The 16,327-nt window shown below is 29.4% G+C and overlaps 1 pseudogene; it reads right to left on the reverse strand.

Moving 5' to 3' along the window:
• Positions 1-556: 556 nt before the first annotated feature.
• LOC132936343 (uncharacterized) lies at positions 557-7,517 on the reverse strand (annotated as a pseudogene).
• Positions 7,518-16,327: the final 8,810 nt, after the last annotated feature.

Genomic DNA, 16,327 nt, shown 5'->3' on the forward strand with positions numbered 1-16,327 from the left:
AACATGCCTATATTTATAGACAATTATTATCTTGTGTAGGTACTAAGAAATTATTATTCCAATGATCAATTGGTAATTAATAGTTGGATTACACTTATTATTTATAATATAAATACATATTGTGTGGATAATATATATTACATAATAGGTATATTACATATGTAGATATGTGTGGACATGCGTGAAAGTAGGTATGCATGTTTGTGTCTAATGAAGGAAAAGGAACATAATAATATATTAATATGTGCTTGCGAGTAGTTGTTTTTTAAGTTACCCATTTGGTCTGGTCAAAACTTTTGCCCCCTCTATTAAAAACTGAAATGACGCCACTGAGTGTTTTTAACTGTAATAGTAATAAATATAGGCCTACTTGATAGCGATTAGCGGTAACATACCGATAGACAATGGTCGATGGATGTGTTCCTATATTACAATTTATTTTTATAGCCTAAAAAAACCTAGGAGAACATTTTTAACAGGTCATAGAATTTCCGATAGCTTTCTGATATTAAGAAACTGTTAACTAATTAATCAAAGGTTATATTATATTCTATTTAGAACTTAGAATATAAAAACTACTGATTTATAATAATTTAAAAGAGGGCCCTACTATAGGCTAGAGTTAGGTATGTTATGATAAGATAAATTAAATTATTTATCTGAGTAATCACTGTAGTTTATTAAAAAACCCTAGTCCATGTACAAAATGTGTCTGCTCCACTTAGCATCCCCTGGAAATAGTTCTAATGCCGTGCCTGATAGTTATTAGTATAGTATAGTGTAAACTGCAAGAATTCATATTTGCTTATATTTAGTTAATATATTATTAAATATATTCTGTTAGTTAAACACAAAATAAATCCATAACATTTTCAATTTAACTACTATAAACTGTTTATTTTATTATGATTGCTTCAAACAGTAATTCAAGAAGGTGTTCAAGAAGTGGTCCAAATGTATGTTTTATTGCAAATTATAAAATACTGAGTAGGTATAATACATTATTATAAATAATTATATCTATTTTGGTAACAGTAAAAGATCTGAAGGAGAGAATACATTTGTTTTCCAATTTGTTCTACACTTGTGCAATTAGAACTCAATATTGTTGTGATATTTAAAATCTCTTTACATACGATCTGCCTATGAATGTAGTGTACCAGTAGGCCATAATAATATATGCATAATATGAAGTCTAAAAAATATACACAAAACTAATACAATATTAGAACTAAAGTTATAAGTATAAAAACAATTTAACTGACAAATGTAATTAACTAAATGTACTGTAGTTTGTAGTAATAAACTAACTTTTTTACATATTTCCTATTAAAAAACAAATATTTAAGCTCCTTATTATATGTCATAACTAAAAGTTATAGCCATAACTTATGTTATAAGTAGGGAAAGGATTTTATTGTAAATACATATTTTTACTGAAATGAGATATTTTTAATTTGATAAAAAAATGTGTACGATTAAGATCATTCTAATTAAAACAAACCCAAATTTATTTTACAAATTTTGGTAATTTTTGATTTTTTCATTAATTTTTGATAACTAAACATTATCTGCTTCGTTTAAATTAACAGGATTAGTAATTTTGACAATTTTGGCATTTACATAGGTACTTATTTCCGGCATGCCACATACCACTATCAGATGCCGCTCAGATTGGTTTTTTGATTCATACTATAAAACAACTGGAAACTCGAAATTTGCCCTTATCAAAAAGTCTATGCATTGTTGAAGAATCACAAAAAAAATTAGAAAAATATTAAGGTCGCATAGGAAATGTAGTTAGAGAAAAATGTAAAAATGTGATAGAAAAAAATCGAGGACTGAAAAATTTAAAAATAATTAGAGATATACACCAAGGACTAAATTCAACAGAATTATTGGATGTTGATTTTACACCACTTGATATAGTTAATATGAAGTATGCTATCATTACGTCAGTCGATGTAAAACGTTCATTCAGTCAATACAAAAACATTTTATGACCAAATTGTCGCCATTTTACATTTTTAAATCTTAGACAATATGTAGTTTCACATTGTTTTAATAATTAGATAAGAGATAAGATTTTTATATTTATTTTTATTGTTTAGCGGTTTTTACATATTCCAATTTTTTTTTACATATTTCAATAAATATAAGTACATATTTTGATGTAATTTTAAGTATTATAACCAACATAAATATATGTTTATGGTTATGGAATTATCTTATATGGCTCTTACTTGTTCCTTGGGTCAAAAGTACAATCGGAACACACAGCTGGCACCGAACGACCGTAGTTCATAAAACGAATAGGGTTTCTGAAAAATGGATCTTTACCCGGTATCACTACTTGCAAGCACAACTCGAGGTGTGTGTCTCGAGGCATGAGCTCCTTCCGGCTATTTGAACAACAGCTCACGGATTTATTACTATTCACTAAGGATTTAATATTAAATTACATTCATTAATTACGATCAATCAATATATTATATGGTTATGTGATAATCTTACTCATTCTAGAAATTTCCGCGTGAGATTGATCATGGCCTACAAAAATCGTCCAGTACGCCATTGCCATCGTTTTGAAGTAATCTGGTGAGTGCTCGTCTTTGACAAATTCAACCCTCAGCTTTCTAGGACTTGGTTTGTAAGACGAAAAAGAATCTTCGAAAACTTCTGTTTGGACAGTTAATGAGATTACATCATTAGATACGCACAAAGGTAAATTATAATGTTATAATAATTACCATTAAACCTATCCATATAGTTATTAAGAGCAAACGTTTATAGAGCCGTGGATGCTTTTCTCGAGGAGGAACGTTTCAAGTTATTACAAGAACCGTCAAGACTACGATACTTCAAGTTCATCCTGATGCATGCAGTTTTGTTGTAATACATGGACACACAAATCTTACCCGAAGATGTCTTGTCTAGTTTCACTTTTGATAAGTCTATGGCACATTGTCCTCCAGCACTATCAAGATAATTGAAATAGTCGTTAAATTTATGCATATTAAGAATAATTTTTTTTTAATGAGATTTATATTGTATATACATTTGACATTCTCTATTGCGTATAAAGGAGGAAGCTTCAGAAATAATTTCTGCACGCCAATATAATAAATACAGTTCTTCGGAAAGCTAAGATTCGATCAATAGTCCATGCACAGGTCTTCCAATTTCCATACTCAACTCATATTCTATATCCATCCCATGTTTTCCAATATCACGGACAACTGTTTGAATATGATCATCTAATTCCAGAAGCTTGAAGCAAGTTTGAAGCAAACAAATAGATTTCCTGTAGTACCTACTTATAAACATGAGATAAATTATTAAAAAAACTATCATTCATTCAGTTTGGATATTGGATATAAATAGTTTAGTATTGCTATTAGATGAACACATCAATACAATTAATCTAGAAAAGCTTAGCGAAGAGTGTAATTATTGATGACTAACAGCATTATGTTGGTTATTCTGAACAAAAATTTGGTTACAACTTACGAGGCACTAATTTGTTGTTTTTATAATGAAGTAAAACATTTTTTAGTTATTTATTTGATCATTAAATTATTATTTATATTGTCAAGCATTTATTTATTGTAAATTTAAAGCTGCATCAAGTAGAGCATTCTGTACAATAGGATTTAATGATTTGATCATTAGGTTCCCCTACTAATATTATACAACAATAATTAATATACAATCATAATATTCTATAATGGTTTATAGTTTATACACAATAATTATATTATATTATATTACTTTAAGCTTATTTAACAAATTTTCCAACAATAAATAGTGATTATGAACATTGTTTTGCAATAATAAAAATTGTATTTTAACATTGTATTTCATGGGCCACTAAATTATGTTAAAGGGAACATTAGCTCACCATTGAATGATTTAATATTTAGTAATTGTTTATGTAACCAGGTATATATATTATTATATTATTTTTACAGTATCAATAAATTTTTAACTCACTTAACAGATATTTTATTTATTAATGTATTATAATTATCAAAAATCCATAATATGTCATTCATTGAATTATATTCTTCTCTTAAATATGCATTGAATACACGCATTTTTTCGAAATGTTGTGTCAATTCTTTTGTCATTTCCCACCAAGTATCATCAGTTTTTAATTTTCCAAATAACATCATATTTTGTCCTGTTGTATCAAAAATATCAGCACCTATACCTAAAAAGATAAAAACAAATTTAATTAAAAACCCTATCGTGTTTTAAAAACAACAAATATCTTACTATCACAAGTTGATATTGAGTAATATCTACGTTAATTGGAAGTTTAGATTCATAGTCCGTGTCTGGTACAAATCTGTATATATAATGTTCTTGTAAAACATATTGTATTTCAGAAATCAATAACCATAATCCTAACTGTCACTGAAAATCATAATAATATTACAAGTTTTCAAACAATTTAATAATTACAACTAATACAAATTAATACCAGAACTTAAAAGTACATAATATTAACGTAACAATTTGTTCAAATATGTTTTTATGATGATCTTACTTGTAACATTACTATAAACAGATGGTTCATAAATGTCTTCTTAAACCTTAGGAAATGAATCCAATTATTTTACAATAGGTATTCAGTGTTAATTTATATCCTCTGTATCTCAACATTTTAATTATCTACAACAAAATAATAATTATATAAAATTCATTATTTCTCATAACATCATAATACATTTACCTAAATAGTCATTTTAAATAGTTAAATATTAAAATATTAACAGTGGAAACAGTGAGAGGAAGTAATAATTTAATGGAAACAAATAGCAACAACCAATTATTTTGTTATAATATGTAAGCATACAAATATTTAGGTAAAATGTCACTTTGTACGGTTGATTGTTTAAAATGCATAACCCGGACAATTTGTACGGTCAGGTAAAAAGGTAGATTGCAGAACGCGGACACTTTATACTAATATACATAAAATATATTATATTTCATATAAACATGTCAGAAGTCATGAACGAATGTTATTAAACTTAAATATTATTTGGTAGATTTAATTATGTTATACATTCCAAATAGGAGAGAATTATTACCTATCAAAAGTAATTTTTACTTGTCATTTCGCCATACTGTACACATTTTTAATTTACTTTTTAACATAACATTTGGTAATAATGTAATACAATTATTATAATTTATAATCATGTTTGATTATTTTGATAATTTCAAGATTTTTAGGTCATCAAGTTTCTAAATTAATTAAAAATATATTATAGCACCAATTAATATTCGGCTGTTATCTAACCAGTTTGTTCAAAAAACTGATTATTATGACTATTGTTCATATACTATATTTTAAAACACTTTTAATTGACTTTTTGTTTTAATTTTTAATTTTTACATTTTAATAATTGACATTATTTATACTTACTACTTAGATATATAACTTGTATTTACACTACTTATGTTTTATGTATATAATAGTACAAACTGTCTGCGGTCTGAATTGAACATTTTTACCCAACCGTACAAAGTATCCGCAATCAGCAATGTACCTTTATACCCGACCATACAAAGTGTCTGCGTTTTGCACTTTTATTGGTCGACCATACAAAGTGACCTAGAACCAAATAATAAAATAAAAAACAATTGAAAACTGCACAAATCGACCATTCCTTAATTATCATGTGTAAACTTACTTACGATTTTATTTAAATATTATGAACTTAATTCCTATGAGCTAAATGCCTAGATGTGCTATATTTTATGAAACAAATGGAACAATAAGAATACAACTGAGTAATATAGTTAATCCCTGCAAAAGCCTATAAAATAGGAATATACTTTTCGCAACATTTTAAGTAAATGCTGCGTTAATACAATTATTGTTAAAATTACCAGTTGACAATGAGCAATAATTGGAATAGAATAAAATACAAAAGTAATATTGAATACTATATTATTATGTTAGAAACTCCTCTTCTACCTAAGTTCTCGAATAATAGAAAAACTTACCGTTATTTTTGTTATCATCGTCGACGTCCTATCATTTATCAACAAAATCAAATTTTGTCATCAACACCGCTCCGCATCGCCAACAAATCATAAGGTCGATTTCCTGGAGCAAATGCACTTTACCACCACATTCAAATTATTCGATTATTTCTTTCGGAACTTATTTATATTAACTATTTAGGAACAATGGTGCAATCAGAATTTGTCGTAAACCATTATTTTGAAAGTTATAGTCATCCAAAGTTTGGGTTATTACGTTTATACGCATGCGCGCCACACTACTTTAATGTCGCGCGCAACGCCTATAGTTAATTTCAAATTTTTTTTATACGTATTTTAACGACTTAAGAATGATGGTGAAATCACAATTTGCCCGATCAGCGCTGCGCTCGGACAAAAAAAATCAAAAATATCCCCCAATTTGCTGTGTAAAACCACCTTGGGGAGGCCTCGATATTAAACAAAGATGTTAAAAAGCACATAATGTGATAGCGTTGCACTCCCTCGCTACGCCGCGCTCGGACAACGATAAAAAGACACGATAAACGTAGCGTTGGGCTCATGCGTAAAAAACGCAAAATTGCTGACTTCCAAAGGCCATAACTTCAAAACCAAGTCCTACCGACAAATTATGATTGTACCATTGTTCTTAAATAATTAAAACAAGCATGTTCCAAAAAAAAAAAAATCAAAAAATTTGCATGTGGTGGTAAAGTGCATTTTAGCCCTATAGGTTAACTCAGTTAAGTTAAAACACACTTTATGTTAACTTTTTATTAAGTTAAAAAAAAGTTATTTTGTTTATACAACGCTATCATACTTAATTTTTTACCAACCCAAAACTAAATAATAGACTATAGTGTTTATACTTTATACAGTACTAGCTCTCCGAGCGTCGCTGGGGGAGACCCCCAAACCACCCAAGTTGGCGAAGAGTTGTAACCGATGTCGGAAGCTGCAGTGGTCTTTTGGTCTGGTCGTCGGTCTCGAGCCGGTTGGTGTGTGATAAGGAGGTCTGGTGATAAGGAACTGTGATAAGGTTAGGACCACCACGGTTCGACGTGGTAGCCTGAGTTATGCCGCCGGAAATTCGAAATTCCGTAAAAAAAACATATAGCGGCATCAGGTATACAATCCAACTGCGTCGGATCGCTGACAACGTTCTTTACTGCCGCCGAAAACGCGACATTACGTGAAAAAAAATTTAAAAAAATTCGGGCGTCCATGCAAATCATATAGCCGCAGTATTTTTTCAGGTGTCTAGCAGGTTAGTCACCTCGAATGATTTTCGCCGTAGTAATAGTAGTAGGCTATTGTTACGAACCCCTGTTTATAAATTATTAGTAATTAGCACAATAAGCACCTTTTTTGCAATGCCCGTCGACCCAATAACCAAATACCGAATGAGCGTCGCCGGCAGTCGTATTTTATATCACACACAGGACTCATGCGAATGCGTATTCGATAAAAGTATTTAGTTAAGTAAATCAAAGACTATTTATTTATTACCTAATAAGATCCTCCAGGAATCAATCTTAAAATAATATAGTTGTTTCCTCATCGAAGACGAACTTACAAACCCGCAACGGATATTACCGAAAAGGGAATACAACACTATCCGACTTTGTCAATTTGCGACGGCCGGGTCACGTCATCGGATCGCCGACAACGTTCACTACTGTCACCAAAAAAGCAAAAATAAGTAATAAATTACGTTAAAAAAAATTTTTTAAATTTCGGGCGTCCATGCAAAGTGGGTACTAATCAATAAAATATATTAGTTTTTATCTTTAAATATAAATACAAAGTTCTTCGTAAATATACCTTTTTTTTCTGATAATATTTTCTATACATCTTCAAACTTATAATCTCTAAGTTCTTCGTAGAAATACCTTTTTTTCTGATATATAATATTACAAAGCGCCAAAGGAGCGCCACACGGGTCTATAGTCTCTGCTTTATAGTTTTAAATTTCCATATGAGTTACACTCGAATGATATAAGTTTTTAACTTTCAACAGTTCACGGTAAATATTTTTTGACATGAAAACACGAAATAAATTGAAATAGAGAAATATAATTAAATTTAAAAAAATTAATTAACTATTAACTTACCTCTTAAAGTGAAAAATGAATTCGTTAATTTCACGTTTGATCGCGCCGGGAACGATACAATTATAGCTCGTGCGCCCGGTACAGCAATACTTGTACGCAACGTTCACACACCGATCGACTTGTGTTTGTGTGTATATATGTTATAGCGACTCAAAGGAAGTGGACGGGTTCGCCGTGCAAGACCAGAGAGTGCTAGTGTGTGGTGGGTGTGTGAGTGTGTAGATGTGATAGTGTGTAAGCTTATAAAATAATGACAGAAAGGTAACTCTATTTAATAATGGATAACACGGTTGCTGGTAAAAATGGTTGTTGTATTGTACACAAAATAAATAATTATTTGTGGACACAAGGAATATAAAAAAAATCACAGCAACATAAAGGTATAAAATATGACTAATAATATTGTGACCCTTCTGGCCCAACAGGATATAATAATAAATAATAAATAATAAACTCACAATTTGGACGGTGCACGGCTGGCCAGCTGCTACCTATCCTGTATAATAATGAAAATAATAATAATAACACAACAATGAATATAATGCCCCGGCGATTAGCGTACGCGGCAAAATTGATACAAGTGGCGATTCGCGACTTCACTTATACAAAATAAAAATAAGTATGGCAATTCGTGCCTTAAATTTTACAACACAATAATGGTCATGGCGATTTGCGCACACTAACATTAACGAAACAATATATTAATCTATACTACAAACAATATAAATTTTACACCTCGGCACGGCGATTTGCTCACGTAATTTCGGCGTTGGCGTAACGGGATAGACTGACGATTCCGGCGGCCGTGTTAAAGCTTCCACACAGCGAGCCCTCGGCGGCTGCATTACATAACTCATTATCTACATTTATCTATTACATAATAATTCACGGACGACACAATTGACACAAAAATAATAAATACAAAACTTGCGGTGTGTGTGTGTGTGTGTGATCGGTCGGTGTGGACGGACTATTACGACGCTACCGCCGGCGCGAACAACGTTAATTAAAAAAGAAATGTACCTAGTTAGTTAACAGTTAAGTTAATGAAAAGCCAAAAGTAACAAGTTAATGCCTAGCCTTGACTGCTTCACATATATATTGTAATATATATAGTGTTGATATACGTAAGTTAACTACTATGAGTACTAACTACTAGGTATACTACTATGAGTAGCCCATATAAATCATTAAATGTTTAATTAAGCACACAAATTGTGCAGTAATTTAATGTACTGTAGGTATACTACTATATAGGTACAGCATTGTTCATCGACAATGTTAATCAGGGCTTGAAACCGATTTCAAAACCGGTTTCAGAAATCGGTATAAACCGTTAAAAAACCGAAACCGAAATCAAAATCGAAAACGAAACCGAAAAAAATTGGATACCGGTATTATAATCTAAAACCGAAACCGAAAAAAATTGGATACCGGTATTAAAGTCAAAACCGAAATCGGAAAAAATTGGATACCGGTATTATAATTTAAAACCGAAACCGCAAAAAATTGGATACCGGTATTAAATATAAATTCAAAACCGAAATAGGAAAAAATTGGAAACCGTTGTTATAACTTATAACTCAATTTTTTTAATTTTAATATTTTAAATAATGCTTTTTTTTTTAATTAACGTAAATTATTTTAAAATGTACGTAAATACGTAAATTGCATTGATACACCCATGGGATTATGATTAAAATGTTGATAACCATTTCATTATTTGAAAAATTATTATAGTTGTCTTATACTTTTATTATAATAGTAATGAATAATAAATAATATTAATAATAGATATTAATTATTTATTGGGCAGCACATTTGACAGATGACGGCCCGTATATGGGTCTATTAATTTATTAGATTGTTATTTAATAGTATTAAGCTATTAAATACTGAATAGTACAATACTATTATAATCAAACTATAAAATATAAATAATAAGAAAATCATATAATAATTACTGCTAGAATCAATTATTTATAGAGGTACAATACCAGGAAAAACTGAAAATAGCACAGGTTTTAATTTGTGTGAGTGATCGTACGACCATCACCGCTACTGCAGTCTGTAGGCCGTGGGGAGCAGAGACAATAATAATAACACTAATATAAAAATAAATTTAAAATATATAATATTGTTTAAGAATTATTTAGTTAATAAAAATAACTGTATTTTTAATTTTTCCCTAGTGCCCATACACTGTATAGTGTACCTATAAAATATATATTTCTATATAGAATATTTTGAAATTTTCGTACTGTGTTTGCAGTAGTGCAGTCAGCGTGTTTGTCGTTCATTATAGTGTAGTTCCTTATCGGTTTACTTTTTTTATGTACAACTTGCAACTTTATAATTACGCGTCCATCCACAACAAAAACTTTTTCAATTTTATTTTTCTAAATGATTTATTTAGTATAAATAAAGATACCTATTACCTACATCAGGTTGTTTCATTAATTACATAAGAAATCATGGGTAAAAAGAATACCAATCCTGTTGGCCGTTAATTTTTCACTTTTAATAATGAAACAAATGAGTCCAAAATATGTACTGTTGAAGGATGTATAAAACCTATTTTACAAAATCACTCCTATTGAAATATTGCTCTTATTTTTATCAAAAATTAAAAAATCATATTAAGTATTTAACTATTTAAGTATAATAAAACTATTTATAGTTATAACTTAAAGTCTGCTTTAAATCCGTTTTTAAAAATGTAGAAACCAGCATACAAAACCGAAATCAAAACCAAAATTTCCTAATATCGATATTGAAAAATTGAAACCGAAACCGAAATTTCCTAATACCGGTATTAGAAAGTTGAAACCGAAACCGAAATTTCGTAATACCGGTATTGAAAAATTGAAACCGAAATCGAAAAAATTAGAAACCGGTATCCAAAATCGAAACCGAAACCGAAATTTCGTAATACCGGTATTGAAAAATTGAAACCGAAATCGAAAAAATTAGAAACCGGTATCCAAAATCGAAACCGAAATCGAAATTTTTTCAATCGGTTTCAAGCCCTGATGTTAATATGTATATTTATTATTCATCAACTAAGCACACAAATTGTTTAAGATAGTTGCTATGAGTATAGCCTATATTGGTGGTTAAATATTTAATTAAACACACAACCAGGTTGGTCTAATTTACTGAATTGGGGCCATAGTGGTGGGCAAACAAAGTCCGAATGGGCTGATACTCCACAAGGGCCATTATAATACCCCCTTACAACTCCCTACCAAACTCCAAGATGACACGTCGAATTTCAGCTTCAAGTTAAGAGGACGCTACACCCGCATATTGTGTTGTCTCCGTCTTACAAATGTACAACATAGCAAAAAACTGTTTTGCCCGGGAAAGAACCGAGAAGGCTACAATCATAACTAAGAAACGAGATTTTCACCACATAAAAGGAGAACTTTGGCTGTGCAACGTTGTTTTTATTTTTTTGAAAGCATTTATATGAAAAAAGTTTTTCAAGTTTGAAACACAAACAATAATGGTTTTTGAAACAGGAAGAACTTTTTTTTATATAAGTGATATCAAAAAATTAAAAACAATGTTACACAGCCAAAGTTCTCCTTTTTATGTTGTGAAAATCTCGTTTCTTAGATATGACTGAACCTTCTTGGTTCTTTCCCGCGAAAAACAGATTTGCTATGTTGTGCATTTGTAAGACTGAGAAAACGCATAGCGTCCTCTTAACTGTTGCAGAAATATCCCAAACCTAAAAACTTAATAAAGTGTTATGAAATTGTGTACACAGCATGTTGTACCGTATTTAAATACTGTAAAAATGTTGAGCCTCTAACTCGAAAACCCATGCAGTTATAACGCAAATTTCTTCACATATTATGCAAATCAGTAATACAGTAATAGTACGGGACGGCGCTCACTGCTGAACTGCAAACTCTCAAATCCGTAATACTTTACCAACAGTTATGAAACTTTGTACACGAGTACATGGCACGATTTGTACCGTATCGTGAAAATGTTCATTGTCTACCGTGAAACCCGAAACAATTATAAGTTGTAACGCAGTTCAGTAATATTGCACACATACAAATCGTGCCTACGCGGGACATGATAAGGACCCTGTATGTTTTGTTGCATTACAACATTTCTAGGGCACTTACTAAAATAAAGCAAGGTATTACACCAGACAGTGACTTAGAATTTATAAACATCCCTGAATTTATGATTAAAATTAAAGGCATGTCATGGCCTAAGGTTAGCCATTTTAGGTTTTTTAAATGTTGAATGTAGCATTTTTTTGTACAACTCAATAATTTTATAATTTATAATATTTTTATAGCATATTTGAAATGCATTCTTATGACAACTGATCAAATATATATTGTAAATATGTTTTTAAGGATATTGAATTATCTGTCTACATAATAATGTGTCTAACAACTCTAACATAACATAGCATGACAATATGTCTATAGGTATAGCACCGTGTTTTACAATATATCAATAAATGCATATCAGTTAATGCTTTTTGTAAATTGTTTGTAACTCAAAGCTAGCTTTAAAAATTAAATATAATAAAAAAGCCAATGCGATGCTCTAGATAATAATCGTACCTATAAATTCTATAAATGGTCCATTAACTCTATTTTTTAAACCAACTGAGCGAAACGTGATCTGCTTGGCTTGAAATGTGCTAGTTACGCACTTGTAAGACGGAAGCAACAAATGTCTGTGTAGCATCTTCTTAAGTACAGGGTATAATGTAGGTAGTGTTTGAAAATGTCATAAAATTTAAAATTGTAAAATATTTCAGTACTTTAATACATTTTTTTTTTTAAAAATAAGTTTTATATTTACATTTAATTGTAATAAATTATCTTCATAATGTTATGGTATATTTATACAATTATACCTAACCTTTTGTTCACTTATGTTTTTCTCTCTAATTCTTGAGCATAATAACTGCTGAGCTATAATAATTTAAATATTGGAAGCAAAATAAAAAAGGTGGGTAAGTGGATGTCGCTCTGCTGTACCGTAGGTTACAAGTTGGTCACTTTAATGGATGGTGTTAAATTTGAATTCAATGATGTAATATCATTGTATAAGAAAAACGAATAAATAATTATTAAATTTTAAGTTTGATAAATTTTGTCAAAATTCGAACTTTAAATGCTTATAAAAAAAATTATGCCTATGTATTTTTAATAATTTTCAACTGCTATTGTAATAATATATCAGAAGCCTTGCATTCATTTTCACGCTTTTTTAACCTACCAATAAAATTGTATTGATATTTATAAAAAATAAAACTAAAAAACTAAAAAACTGACAATGTCCGTTAACAGCTCAAAAAGAGTCAAATTATTTAAAAAAATGTATGGTGTATAGAAAATGCTAATATTACAAAAATTCATAAAATTCGAAAATTTTTCATGTATTTACAGTTATACGTTTTTGAATAACAATAAAATAACAAAACCACTACATGAGAGCATATCCAATATCGTAAAAATATGAATTTCAAACGCTCATAAAAATTTAATTTGATTTGCTTGTAGACATTTTTTTTTTGATAAAGGTAGACAAACTTATGAGGAATATTGTATTACATTTTGAAATCTTAGATTTAAAAACAAAAATTTTTATGAATTCTCAACTCAAAATAATTTGCTAATTTTTCAAATGTCATTGTAACAATATAGTAGTTGCCTTGTATTAAATTTTCAAGCTTTTTTAACCAACAAATAAAGTTTTATTGACATTCATAGAAAAAAAGACAAATAAAATTAGAAACAGAAAATGTTCCTAAACAGTTCAAAACAAATCAAAATATTTTGAAAATTTTATCGTATATAGAAAAAGCAAATATAAACGACCAATGAAAATGTCATGTATATACGTTAATTTGTTTCAAAATTACACCAAAATCGATTTTGTCAAAAACCGATTTTTCGTAGAAATTCCCGTTTTTCCTTAATTTTTATGTTGTTTTTCCCAGCGCTTTTGAAAACTATTGAGAATTTTATAATTTGACCTCCCGAATGCACCAACTAGATTCACTTTCCCATCAAACAATAGATACTGTTCAAGAAAACGATGCAGTTTTACTGCCCCAAACCGTGATAACAGACACAAAAAAAAAAAATTAAAAAAATACACATCAAATCAATACATTCATCGTTCCACTCAGAATCTAAAAAAAGAAATATACTTAACCCTTGGTAGGTATTATACATTTAAAATGGCATTCAACATATGTATACTGGCAAAAAAACATACAAAAATGTTTAAATTACACAAATACACAATATTATACATATAATATAGATACTATGGACTATAGTAATATGTCAACCACAGCACTCATTTTCCATTTATGATTTCCAATTATTTTAGAAGCCCTACCAATTTCATTTTTAATATTTTTAGTGAACAGTTAATGTGTTATAATATAATATGAATATGTATATGTAAATTATTTAATCACACAGAGCAAATGTCTAGTAGAAAATAACTTAAAAGAGTCGAAGTTCTGAATACCTATACAACGTACCTGTATTCCGGTATTCGTATATAATATTATATTATTATGCATAACATAAATAGACAATAGATGTCATAAAATAATAAACGATCGAAACGCTACTCGAAATGAAAGCGGTTAAAGGAGAAAAAACGAACGATTTCACGATTTTATAATATTAAATAATTACGGACGACGTTTTCTACCATAAATATACTTCAAATGAAAATGACAGGAGATATTTTTTGTTGTATTTTAGATTTTGTTCCTTACGGTTTAAAGTTCGGAAAATTTTAGCCCTTTTGAGCTATTTATAGACATTTTAATTTTGGGAGTTTTTTTGTTGTAATTCGGTTAAAAACATTCGTAAAAACTTGAAATTTGGGTTGTTTAGTTATATTGTCCATACCTAGACATGGTAAAATTTTCAAAATATTTGAGCGACTTATGAGCTTTTTCTTTTCTTTTATATTTTTTTTCATTTTTATGATATTTCCTAATTATAAATTATAACTATAATTATATAATTTACCTATTTATATAAATCGTTCTTAAGCTGTTCTTAAAACGCTTTGTTTATTACCGTAGAAACGAATAAAATTAAATAAAAAAAATTCCCTCGTCCGCTCAGAATCGTTTTTTATCGAATGCAATCATTGCATTCAAATCGAATACAGTAAAATACTAAAATTACACTATCCTGTCCGTTGCCCGAAGGGATGATAGACAAACATCCACCACCGAAAAACATCGACCTACTAAATTTTAGAGTTGGATCCCAAAAAGTGCTGGGTGGGAAAGTCGAAATCCTCTTAATTTTTTTGAAATTCCATATTATCGATCCGTCATAGATTTTTAGTTTCCGGGATATACGGTCCGGATAAATAATTTCCGGGATTATACGTGAATAAAAAATCCGGAAATACATACATTCCGGACAAATACAGTCTTATGTTTTTTTAGATTCCGGTCATACAATACGGTCTGGACAAGTACATTCCAGGTTTATCGGAACGGATGAAGACGTTTCAGAATTAAAATATTCCAGAATTATACGTTTTTTTAGATTCCGGACATAATATACGTTCCGGAATTTATACTTTCGACTGTACATTTTCCGAAATTTATGACCTTCCTAAATAATGTATCAAACCGTTGTGGAGTGGTAGGTAAGCCGGTAACTGGACGGATACCTACGGTATGTCGATTATGTCGATATTGATCCATAATAATTAGGTAATAATATTAATACATACGTATTCAGGTATTGTTTTAATACAATTTTGGACTTTAAGACTATTATATTATTAATAATTGTAAATTGTAATAATCGTTAAAAAAATTGTATGTTCGAAAGTAAATATGTTTATTTTTTTCTAGAATTTTAGGATGTTGTGTTGTATTTATTTATATTTTTGATTAAAAAACTCTCTTAAATTAAAATAATACTCTCGTTATTTTACTAGAATATTACTCATATAATTGAAAATCAAATTTACTTTTTAACTCTAATTAACTATTATGCAGAAGTATAATTAAAATATAAATCCAAATAATTTGAGAGGATTAGATGATGATTAGTTTCTGTTAAATACAATACAAATCTAAATTGATCACGTTTTAATAAAACATGGTATTTAGCATAATATTAAGATAAGACTATGATACTATATATTTTGTC

Source organism: Metopolophium dirhodum, chromosome 1 (assembly GCF_019925205.1).
Source record: "Metopolophium dirhodum isolate CAU chromosome 1, ASM1992520v1, whole genome shotgun sequence".
Lineage (NCBI taxonomy): Eukaryota > Metazoa > Arthropoda > Insecta > Hemiptera > Aphididae > Metopolophium > Metopolophium dirhodum.